The 12,244-nt window shown below is 43.6% G+C and overlaps 1 protein-coding gene across 10 annotated transcripts in view; it reads right to left on the reverse strand.

Annotated features, from left to right (window-relative positions):
• Window positions 1-12,244, reverse strand: part of Nav2 (neuron navigator 2) — a 669,303-nt gene that overhangs the window by 186,976 nt on the left and 470,083 nt on the right. The gene's annotated exons all lie outside the window — the stretch shown is intronic.

Genomic DNA, 12,244 nt, shown 5'->3' on the forward strand with positions numbered 1-12,244 from the left:
TTATCTCAATCAATACTTTCATCTGAAATTCCCTCTCCCCCAGTGAATAGCAGAGGGGTAATTTCATGAATCAATAGGTCACATTTCTAAGATATGGAGGGCACAAGATAACCAGATAGCTATTTATCAAGCTAGGTCAGGTACTCATTTGTTAGGAATGTCCTCTGGGTGAAAGCAACTCTGTGTATTTGCTTCTCTTATGTACAAAATTGCTCCTCACTATGGTTTACCCAAGAGATGAGGCTAAACAAGGAGTGGGGGTCACATAGGAGACCATGAGTTCAGGCCTGGCTTCTCAGTTCAGCTGCTGTGGTCACTTTGTCACTTAGAGTCATTTATGAGTTTTTGTGCTCTCAAATTCATTGCTTTGACTAAGGCTGTGCATAAAATTCATGAGTTTACCTTATGTATTTCTCATGAGATACATATGCAGTCAATATTATGTTCCTTGCTTCTATTTTAGAGCATCTACACACTCCACACTTGCAGGACACTTGAAGGATGCCTAGACTGCAGTGAAAATAGACTATCTGTATGCTGACAAATGAAATCAATCCATCGATGCATATTTACTGAGTCCGATTTGCTCTGTAAAGTGACTTTGTACCTTGTCCCCAACATCATGAATGTGGGCAAGCCAGGGCCCAGCTTTGGCCAATAGAATGAAGATGAGAACTGACGTCCCTTTTCAGAGGTTAGACCTTAAAAGGTCTTGCACACATTAACCCTCCACCTTAGAGCTTATCACTGCTGTAAAATCAGCCTGGAGCAACAGAGGAAAAAAAGACCATACAGAGAAAGCTGGCTTGTCACCAATGAGCCATTGCAGAAAAGTCAGTGTCTGGTCAACTCACCAGACGACCCCAGTGGCATGAACAAGCCCAGTGAGGTCACTCAAGCCTGGGTCACGCACTATCCCATCAATCTGTAGGTTTGTGAGAAGCAATATGCGGCTATTATTTGAAACGTTCCTTTTTAGGGCTGGAGAAAAAGGAGTGGTAAAGTCACAATTTGATTCACAAACATATCAAGGCTGGAGAGTCCAGAAAAAGACTATTTCCCATAAATTTCACTGTTACTTGCTATTTCCAAGGCAGAGGTGGGTTTTAAGAAGCTCCAAACACTATTCCTGTTGGAGGCTTGGTGACTGAAATGGCTTAAAATTTAGCTAAAGAAGCAATGGTCCGGAATCATTGGTAATCTGGTAATCTGGCTTGGAGATGATGATTATTAATTATGAGGCCTCCTGGACTTGCAAGGACCACTTCCCAGATCAGTAATGCCTTGGGTGTCTCTGTATGTAATGACACGCAGGCTGCAAACTGAGCAGTGCAGATGTGCCCTGGATGAGGGTGGCACCAACTAACAGGTTTATTTACAGTGTGGGTGAAATAAAAAGCAAAAAATGGACCAAATATCTTTTTTTCTTTGGAGGAGCTCTGGCTTTCACCAGAGCTTGTGGACATTTGTCATCAGTTTCTTCAGGTTCCAGCACAGACTCAAGATTTCCAATGTGAACTCTTATGCTTTCCAACGTGGACTCACACTGGACTCTGCAGTGAGCTCCACGTTTTCAGCTGTGTCCTTTAGCTCTTCAGCACACAGATGGCCATTTTGCAGTCCTCCACCTTGCTCCTGCAGGACCACTGTACATTGGTTGGTAAGTCCTTTATAAAATAATGTATATAATTAATTGTTTCTCCAGTGAACACTAACTAATATAGATTTTGGTACCACAAGTAGTTTTTTCTGATCATGTGGTTCACAAGCCTTTGAAAATGGATGATGGGAGACATTGGGAAAGATTTGGAGATGCCAGCTGAAGAAGCAGACCTAGAATGCTATGTACTGAGCTTGATGGGAGATTCTGATCGGAGTACAGAACACCAAAATGCTGATGAAAAGGAAGACGTCAAAGATCAGGCCCTGAAGGTTTGAGTGGACTCAAGGCCAGATGTGTTACGATCTGGTAGAAAATTTGTCTCTAATTTGTTCATGTCCTGAGACTGTGGGAGATTGAGATTAAAAACAATAGGCTAATTAATCTGGTGGAGGAAATTTCAAGGCAGCCCAAAGTTGGGCTGTGGCATAGATACTGTTGATAGTTTTTAACAAGCTTTACATTGAGAAATAAAGAGCAAATGGTACCACTGAGTAATATTAGAAGTTTTAAATTTCACCAGAAAGGAAGTACCTGTAAAATTGGGACCTGTAAAGGTAAAGCAGAGGAGAGCTTGGTTGCTGAAAAGACTGGCTTAGCATTAACAAGAAGCCAAATACTTCAGAACAGGATAATAGGAAAGATGCCTTGAGAGTATCTGGGAAAACATTATGATTGTGTCTTTTGGCTTGCAGAAAGGAAAGACTTTGAGAAGACAGCTTCAGGAATTGATTCTTCAGGACTCAATTCAGAGTATGCAAGTATCCAGGTGCACAGAGGCCTCTGCACCCCCTCCCTCATAATCCAAGAAGCCCCAGCTTACTGCTTAAATTTGCAGATCTTGGCATCCCACATGGTGCAGGTTTTACAGTCATGCAGAATGCACAACTTAGGAGGCCAATAAAGGCTTTCACTCAGATTGCAGAAAGCCTGGGAAGCCAGGTAGAGTGTCCCTGAAAGTGAAGCATATGGAGTGGCGAGAGCAAAGTCAAAAGTACAACAGAGAACTCAGAAAGTTGGAGATACCAGGTACATAAGAACTTCTGAAGAAGTGAGGAAAGCAAGAAGAGTCATGAGACCCACAACTACCAGCAATGTCCACCCAAGTTGCTTGGAGCTTGCACCTCACCACAGCTTGCCCCAAGTGATGGACAAAGAGCTACAGGATGTAATGTTTGTCCTAGTGGATTTCAGTCTTACTTTAGTCCCATTGACTTCTGTTCTCTCAATCCATCCTAGTGGAATGGGAAAGTTTAACCTGTGTCATTGTATGTTGACAGCTAAGAGTTTGCCTTAGGTCTCCGAGGGGACTTTGGACTTAGACTGTAGCAATGCTGAAACTGGTAGGATTTTGGCAACTCTTAGAGAAGGACTAAATGCTTTTTGCATAGAGATGTACATGAATCTTTTCGAGGCCAGGGGCAGAATGTTATGATTTATATCTAGATGCCCCTCTAAACTCTCATGCATTCAAGGAAGGGTCTTGTGGAAGGTGACTGGATTGTTTGAGTACTACAATTGGTATGTTTTAGGGAGGTAGGACTTAGAAGATACAAGTTGTGGAAGTCAAGGCTACTAGGGTCCATCTCTCTTCACTCTGTCTGCTTCCTGGTCACCACAAGGTAAACAGATTTTCCTCTGCCAGGTCTCTGCCATGCCACCCTTCCCTGGAGCCAGCTGACTATGGACTAAAACACAGGTCAAATTAAACCTCTTGCTTAAGTTCTAAGTGTCTGGGTATTTTGACTCAGTGATAAGAAAAGTGACAAACATTTCTTGTCTGGGGACACAGTTCCAATGTGGAGAAGTCATCTCCCTCCCTGGTACTTGCTACGTGATGCCTAGCCAGATGAATTTAACCAGGCATAGTAATCCTGGCCCCCTAAACAGGTTAATGACTGCAATCCAGAGCCTCAATCATGCATCAACAACAGCACAGAAAGAGGGAGTCTACAGTGTGAGAGATTTCGGTAACAGAGCCCAGTTTCTTCCCTATAAGGTCGAAACAGTTCGTTCCTTTACTCTGGGCTCTGTATCTGCTTTTCCTTAATGACTGCTGCCCCCTTCAGCATGTTTCTGAAATAGGTTTCTGCAAATAATCCTGCAAGGATTATCCTTGCCTGAAGACATTTGTCTCTGGCTTTAAAAGAGGGCAGGGAAATGGGTTAATTGGTTGAAGGGTTAAATGGTTGAAGCCACCCATGCATATACTGTTACTAAGTTGCCACTGTTTCTTCTCCATTGCAGGGACCTTTCCTGTGGAGCAAGAACATGTCAAGTTCAAGACAATTTATCTCAACTTAAGGGAGAAACTGTCCCAGGCATGTGAATGGAAGAAAAGAAGTCATCACAAACATTAAGATGCAGGCTTTTTAAATACAGAAACTAATTCTAGAGCATCAACAGTGCCACTGACAATAAAGTGCCTTTTCAGAAAGAATGAACGAATGCCTCCAGTGGAACCAACCTGAGGGTGGGGTTCTGGAAAGTCTAGTTAAGTCGTGGAGGACATGTGTGATATCACTGAGGCACAAAAGGTATTAAAATGGTATTAACTACTCTTTGCCTGGCAAAGAATAATCAAATCCTAAGTTTATAAGGAAATATAAAAAGTATCTATTCTAACTTACCCACTAATGTCAGAAACCTCACCTGTAGCAACTCTGCCAAGCAAAAATCTAGCCTGTTTGAATACCTCTGAGGTCAGGGAACTCACTACTCCAAAGAAATCCTGTTCGCTATTAGAAAAGAAATAAGAATATTCTTTTGTTTTTCCCTAATATGAAGCCAAAGTTTGTTTTCCTATAATTTTTAGTTCTGCTCTTTGCAGCCATAGAGAAAACAAAATGCTGGCCCAAGGTATAGATCTTGACTTTTACAAGGAGAATGATTTCTCATGAAACCATTTCCTAAGATAGCCTTTGATCTTAATCATGCAGGAAAGTAGATAAACTGAGTAAAAGGGACCCCTATAAGCTTTTTGGGTCCCATCATGATGAGGTTCCATCTAATTAGAAAAGCAAATTCATTCCCAGTAGCTAACTTTTTGTGTAGGAGTAGTTGTCATGACATGTAATGATAATACTCATATTTTTTCTATTTATCTGTCTCTTCCACAGGGTTATGAGTCCTATGGGAACAGGGACTGTTACCTGTTTTCTCCCCTTTGCTTATTTAGTGGCTGGCATGATGTGTGACATATACAAGGCACTCAATAAATGGTCTTAGGTGTGCATAAGCACAGGATGGGCTGAATTCCAAGTACGTGAGTGTGTAAAAGAGAAAACAGGGAATCATTTTTTCCACACTGTATCATCTGGCTTGGAATTATTTTCCTCTTAAGAATGAAACCAAATGTAGTCTAACTTTCTCCGAGTACAAATCAGTGAGTGCCTTCCATGATCCCTTTCCTTGGAGCTAACTCTGATCCCTGGCTCCACTATCTGGCTCCCCACCAACATGAGCAAGGTGGGCACGGCCTTGGGCAGACCCGGTTTAGCTCTGGTCAGCTGTCAGTTCCTCACCACGCAAGGGAAAGTTCCTCCCCAGACCACATGAATCCGATCACACCCACATTGTGGGTTTTCTCCAGTCTCCATTCATCCTCCCAAACGGAGGAAACAAATGTGGGGAGGCCCTGTCTGGAGGAGAACACAGAGACAGTCTGCAAGCCATTACCTCTCCACCAGTGCGCCTGGAGGTACCAAGCAAGCAGACACAACGCCAATGCAAAGCGTGGACAGCAGGGGGCAACAGAAATGCATGTTCCTGGAGTCAAGAGACCTGTTTTTTCATTGCAATTTTGCTTTCCTCAGAGGAGTTACTATAGGTCACTAATCTCCCACTCTGGTTTTCGCTACAGAAATAAAACTGTGATTATTTCACCCAGCAAGGGTAAAGGGAGCAGCTGATGTTAAGAAGCCTTTTTCCCTTTTGTTCTCACGAGAGACAGGTCATCTACTGATGTCCGCAGCAGTGTTTACCACATAGTTTGGGAAACTTTGCCAATCACTAGCATCAGCACAGCTGCTGCTAAGGAAACATGGCAGAAACTGCTGGGGCACGAAGAATGTGACCTGTCTCCATAATGCCCTGGTACCGACTGCGCTGCAGCATGGCCATTCATCCACAGGGTGTGACATCAGCAGTGGCCTGTGTGTCACTCTTACCAGTAGACACAGTATCACCACTTATTTACAATGGGATCTCCCAGCTGACTTCACCAAAGCTGGTTCCCTGCATGTGGCTTACGCATTTCGGTTCTAGCAAAGCTCACGCATTAGTAAAGCCCAGTCATGAAGGCAAGTGACACTGGGAAATGGGCCTTCTATCTGCTAGGCTCATTTTAGCTGGAGATGCTGTGTCCTTGACATAGAGAAGCTGCCACGTGTGTTCACAAGAAATTCATCATGTTGTGTTCTTGCTGTGACATGGATGTCAGGTTTTATACCTGGACAGCTCTCTCATTCTAACCAGCTTTCTGACCTTGCATTTTGCACTGTGAACCCAGAGTTTATAGGCATATGGAAAAGTTGACTTCATTCATTCCAAAATGCATTTATCTCTTAAATGCCCATGAGTGCTGTCACCTAACTGGAGAAGAAAAATATTTGTTTAAGAAGAACATTTAATAAATGGCTAAGCTAAACTGTGACTGCAGATGACACCTGGGTAAAAATGACTCCCAGAGCACTCAGCCATGTAAATTCTTTGCCCTACTAATGATCCTTCAAATTAAATTGAATTCATAGATATCTGACAGTCTCCACATAACAGATGGAAGCAAGAGAAATGCCATGATTTATCACCTGAAGATCAGATGAACATCAACTAGTCATTTTCTGTCTTTGACATAAGACTAATCAAATAGATATTTCAGCTTCCTGAATGATTTATTCTTTCCGCCCTTTTGTCAACTTGCTCTTCCTGTTATAAAAAGCCAGGTTTAACATATTTTGGGGAAAGAATATAGAGCAGGACATAACTAAGCTTATTCACCAGCACTGAAACACATCCATATTTAGAGAAAAGTAAACATGGCTGTGCTTCTTATTCTCTGTGATCAAAAGGATGGCTCTAGCACTTGAAGTTATGAGCTTGACACATTAGAGGGACTTTCATATGTGCCTGGGAGGTTCTTCAGAACTATGCAATGGAATAGGAAAATGGCTCGAAAAGATAGACAGAGTCTACCCCACATACCGTGTCTTTCTCTTTCATGCTGGGCCTTAGTTTAATACTAAGGCTCAAGAACAAAAGCTGGGATGTAAGGTACATCACTCAGGCTTCTCTCAAGGTAGCTTTCATGGTGGCTACCCTTCCTCTGGACACAACAGCGAGATTCAACAAACTCTCCAAGCTCTGAGGAGAGAAACAGCCAAGGGCAGGAGGAGAGGATTCTCCGTCTAGGGTATGGTGAGTCATCTTCCCCCTCACTACACCCCTTTCCCTTCTTCTCTCTGCTTCCATACCTCGACCTCCCTTTGAATATCTCCAGCCTGTCTATAGGACCAAAATCTATTTCCTTATTTTCTATTAGCTCAGAGGAAGGAAGACAGCAATGAAAGTTTTAAAAATAAAACACAGTTGGAACACAAAGGTTTTCAAAACCAAAACAAGACATGAAGCCACAGGCCACTAACAATTGCTAGCTCTGAGACTACATTTAAATATGGGTAAGACGAAAATGCACATGTAAATTTCAGTGGCTTCCCATTTACTGATCTACCTGCCAGGCATTATTATCCTGTGTGTCCTACTACACTATCCCCGCCCGCCATAGCAAGTTATCACCAAGTACTGCCCTTGGTAAGAACGGAAGAGCAATGAGAAGGCAGTGTGCTCTTGCAGCAGTCACCAAGATCTGCTCGGATGAGGGCTCTCAAACTTCAGTGCCATAAAAATTACACGGGTGTAAAATCTGAACTTCTTAGCTCTAAAGCAGAAGCCTGCTTTAGAAAGACTTGGTTTCAGGGCTGGGGATTTAGCTCAGTGGCATAAGCACCTAACTTGCAAGCAGGCGGTTGTGAGTTCAATCCCCAGTACCGATAAAAATGAAAAAGACAAAAAAAAAAAAAAAAAAAAAAAATAGACTCAGAAGGACTTGGTTTCTAAAGCCTGGGATTTGTGTTAGTAGCAATAGCCTCAGGAGATGATGGTCCCATCAGTTATACCTTGAAAAGCAATAACCTAGAATCTGGAATCTTCCAAGGCTTCTTCAGATGATGGGATCTGAGTTCTGTGCTTCACATGAGACAGAAAGCTGGCCATGTTGAATCTGTCCTTTCTTCCATCACACAGGTGCAAAGTTAGAGAAAATGTTACTGCTTAACATTTTTTGGTGCAAGTGGCATGTGTTTAGAGACCTCATGTATTCAGTCAAGACACTTGGCAATTTGTTTAGAACAAACCATGGTGCGAAATGGTTTGTAAACAAGAGAAATGAACAAGACTGCAGTGGTGGAGTTGCAAGGAAAATAAAGATGAAATAGACAGGAAGGCTCAAGAGGATGCCCAAGAAGTGACAGCATTTGCATTATTTTGCAGTCCTGCAGGACTCAGGACCACTGCTGTGTCACTCATGAAGGGACACTGTTACCAGACGGCAAACCAGCTGACCATACAGAAGCCCCAAAAGTCAGAACTTAGTGGTTTTCTCATCCCATGCAAACAATGCCAGTGTCAGAAAACTTCAGTCTATCAGGCAATGACAAGTCATACCTTCACAGAAATGTCTACACTCAATAAAGAGGTGGTAAGGACAAATAATTCAGATTAGGCTGGGGGGAAAAATGAGAAAGAATGCTTTGCATGGAACTCCACTGATTCGAGGGTAGCTGTTGCCACACTGCATAGATAAATGAGCCGAATCTCTGGCAGATGAAGTGACTTGCTGTCAGAAAAGAACAAACCTGTTCCACCTCTGCATGCCAATGTGACCTTGGGTGAACTTTCCAACTCCATTTCCCTGGAAATCTGATAGAGATAGAAAGCCGTTGCGTTACTAAGCAACATCACTCATGGTGAAAATGACCCTTGACTGCTAAACCACATGTGGACTGGGAAGAATCATAAATGCAGTGTGAAAGCCTCTTGGCGACATCATCATTTTGGGCTTCTCTGAGAGCTATGACTACTAAGTGGGCCTATTCCTGGGGGAATGATAGAAGTCACCTATAAGGAGTTGTGTCAAGGACCTTGGGTTTTAAAAGCACGTGTGGCTTTTAAACCAGTGATCTGTGCGCCTGACCTCCTTAGGTGTTGTGCCTTCATCCTTGGGTGTCCCTGGACTCCCTAAGAGTTGGTTCCTTCTAACTCTTCCTTTCCACCAAGCCAAGTGGTCTCACTGTTCACTGAGTTCCATTTTTAGACAATCTCCGAGGCAATTTAACAATGCCAGCCTGCACCTCTGGATCCCCCAAGCTGGTTTTCCAAGTCTGCAAAGGATGGGTTCTGGACAGAAGATTATAGCAATAATTCCAAAACATGAGTGACGATGGCCCTCTCCCAAAGCCACAGACACCAACGCTCTCCCCAGCCCAGCATCACAGCCCTGGGGGTAACCATGGAAGCCTGACTCCATCACAGAGGCACTTTTACTGATTAAGCTGCACAGGTCAGAAAGAGCATGAGTGTAACACTGCACCAAACCCAGCAGACGTGCTCTCCCTTTGACGTCCAGGCCAGGGGACTAGGGTGAGTCAACCTTCCCAGCCATCCTTTCCTTTTCACTAGGTAAAAATCTAGGAGTGGAAATCAGTGCAAATGATGTCACTTCTTGGATGTCCTCCCTCAGCCTTCCTGGTTATGTCATCTTTTTCCTTGTAACTCCAAACGTCTCTGTTATAGAATACGTGACCTCCACTTCTCTGGAAGCCATGAGCCCTGGGAAGCAGTGCCAGTCACTGCATCAAGTCTGGTAGGGTTCAGATCACAGCTTCATGTGTCTGGAGAGGGACTGGGTGATGGGGTGCTACAGTGACTTCTTGTGGGGAGCAGGGAGCTCTGGTTGAAGAAGGAGGTCACTTAAGATGACCTGGAAGGGTTTGTCTCCCTTCCTGGCTCCTCCCTTGACTTCTGGGCTTCCTGGATGCCATGAGGTAAGCAGCTGTCCTCTGCCATGTTGTGCTGTTTTGGAGCCAGCTGAGTATGAAACATCAGCCAAAATAAATCCTTCATGTTGCAAGTATCATTATTATGTCCCAGTGCCAAGGAAAGGAAATAAGACAGAGTCCAATGCTACACCCATCACAATGGTTACAAACTGAAAGAAAGTGAAATGGGACACACCAATCATATTATTTTTTGCATGGCTTACACTACTGGGTTAATTCCAGGTAGTTCAACTGTAACTCTATGTCACAATCCTAGTTTAACAGCAGGACATGGCCAAGATTTCCATGGTTTCATCTCTTAATCCCTAACGCCAGATAAATAACTTGTTTCAACCACAAGGAAGTAACACATTTATAGGGACTCTTAATCAGTGGTCTCAGTATGGCTCAGACCTGACAAAGTGCTGAAGGCTATAAAATTCTGTCTCCAGCCATCTCTAGCTCTTCTCTTCTACTCACAACTGGCAGGACAAACAGCCAGAGTACATAACAGTGAAGACTGGGAGAAACTTATCTATCAGAATGTGATAATAATACATGAAAAAAATATAGCAGAGTTTAAGTGGTAAATTGTAAAATATATATATATATACATATATATATATATATACACATAGATATATGCAAATATATGTAGCTATCTGAAGGGGTTGGGATTGTGTAGGGTTCTTTGTGGGGGTTTTGAGATACTTTTCTTCATTTTTTGTTTGTTTGTTTCATACAAGATCTTGCTATGTAGTCCAGGCTGGCCTTGAACTTACTAAGTAGTAGTCTAGGTTGGGCTTAAACCTGTGATCCTCCCGCCTTGGACTCCTGAGTGGTAGCATTATTGGCAAGTGTCACTACTCCTGGCTCTGGTCTTTTCTTTTTCATAAATTGCTATGTCATTTGAGTAATTTTAACCAGAGAATCTAATGTCTCACTTTCTCTCACGTTCCCACCTCAGTTGATTGTTTGTGTAACCAGAACTGAGTCCAGAGAGAATGGCAAGCAGATCTAAAGTCTAAATAACTCTGTAAGTTTTGCAAAGTTACCTGTTAGAATTTTTTATTCTTCTGAATAGTTTTTAAAAATTGGAACTTGGCGTTAAAATAGTTTTGCCATTCATAGACTGAATAACAAGTTTCCCTTTTAGTTTAATGATATCACTGGATTGATTCCAGAGTAGAAAGCTGGGGTCAGTGGATCACTCAGACAAGTCTCTGAACTCTGCGTGACAACAGAGAGCCACCTTGAGGACAGGGTGTTGATTGCAGTAAGCCAGTTCCCAAAGAGACAAAGACTATGACTTTGCTTATGAAAAGTGTTTGCCAGAGGCCGGGAGTAGGGGGCGGGGAATGGTTGCTAAAGGGCACAGAGGTTCAGTTTTGCAGGATGAAAAGCTTCTAGATGTTGACTGCACAACAATGTAAATGAACTTCACATTATTAAACTGCACACTCAAAAATGGGGAAGAGGATTGATTTCATTCTCTATATATCTTACCACATTTCTTTTTTTTCGGTACTGGAGATTGAACTCAGGGCCTTGGCTCTGAACTGCATGCCACCCCCCCCACCCCACCCCACCCCTCAGTCCTTTCTCAGGTTGTTTATTTGGAGACAGGGTCTTGTTAAGTTGCCTGGCAACAATGCCAGTTCTCTTTATCACTGAGAGTCCTTGGCCAGAGCTCATGAGCTGCACGGAGCACAGAACACTCTCGCAGGTATTATCTCACTGAATCCTTGGAAAAGATTTCTCAGGGGACAGGACCCAGCCTGGGTTCAAATCCCGGAATTGAACCTGGATATGACTCGCAATGAGAACCAGCTACTCCATCTCATCCAGCTTCACGGTGTCTGTTAGGTAACTCTGGGTTCCAACCCAGGCAAGCATCCCAGACAAAGTATGCTCAGTAAAGAGCATACTTCCTTTTCCTTCTTCTGACACCAGTCATCCTGTGAGAGGCCACAGCCACAGTGCTCTAAGAGGCCACCTCATTCTCTGGCTGCCCAGCACCCAGGGGGAACCCACTGTGTTCCAGGCAAATGTGTGGCTGTCCTTGCCCTGGCAGGCAACTCCTGGCCCAGTGCCTGAGTGGCCCTGCCTCTTGGCCCTGGTTCACGAGACCCTTCCATGCCTGCTCTGTCCACTGGGAACTCTTACTTTATTTTCTCAGTGCTGTAGATGTTGGTCTGACATCCATCCATCAATTATTTTTATGACAGCTTCTCCCCAGGATTGGGGGACAAAGGTAGCCAGTCTCCAGGGGATGGGCCCAGCACCACTTATGCCGAATGCCTTCCAACTGTCCCCTCAAATGCTGTCCCCCCTGCACATCTCCCTTCACCCTTCAGTGGCCAAAGTTCCTGGCTCCTGTTTTCCAAAAGAAGTCGAACACGGAGCTTGGTTCTGGGACAAACACGCTGGACTCCCAATGCAGTTCTGTCTCTCTCCATCTCCGCCTAACATTTCTTCCCTTTAGTTTCAT

Source organism: Cavia porcellus, unplaced genomic scaffold (genome assembly GCF_034190915.1).
Source record: "Cavia porcellus strain 051 isolate PalLab524CR breed Dunkin Hartley unplaced genomic scaffold, mCavPor4.1 scaffold_9, whole genome shotgun sequence".
NCBI classification, from domain to species: domain Eukaryota; kingdom Metazoa; phylum Chordata; class Mammalia; order Rodentia; family Caviidae; genus Cavia; species Cavia porcellus.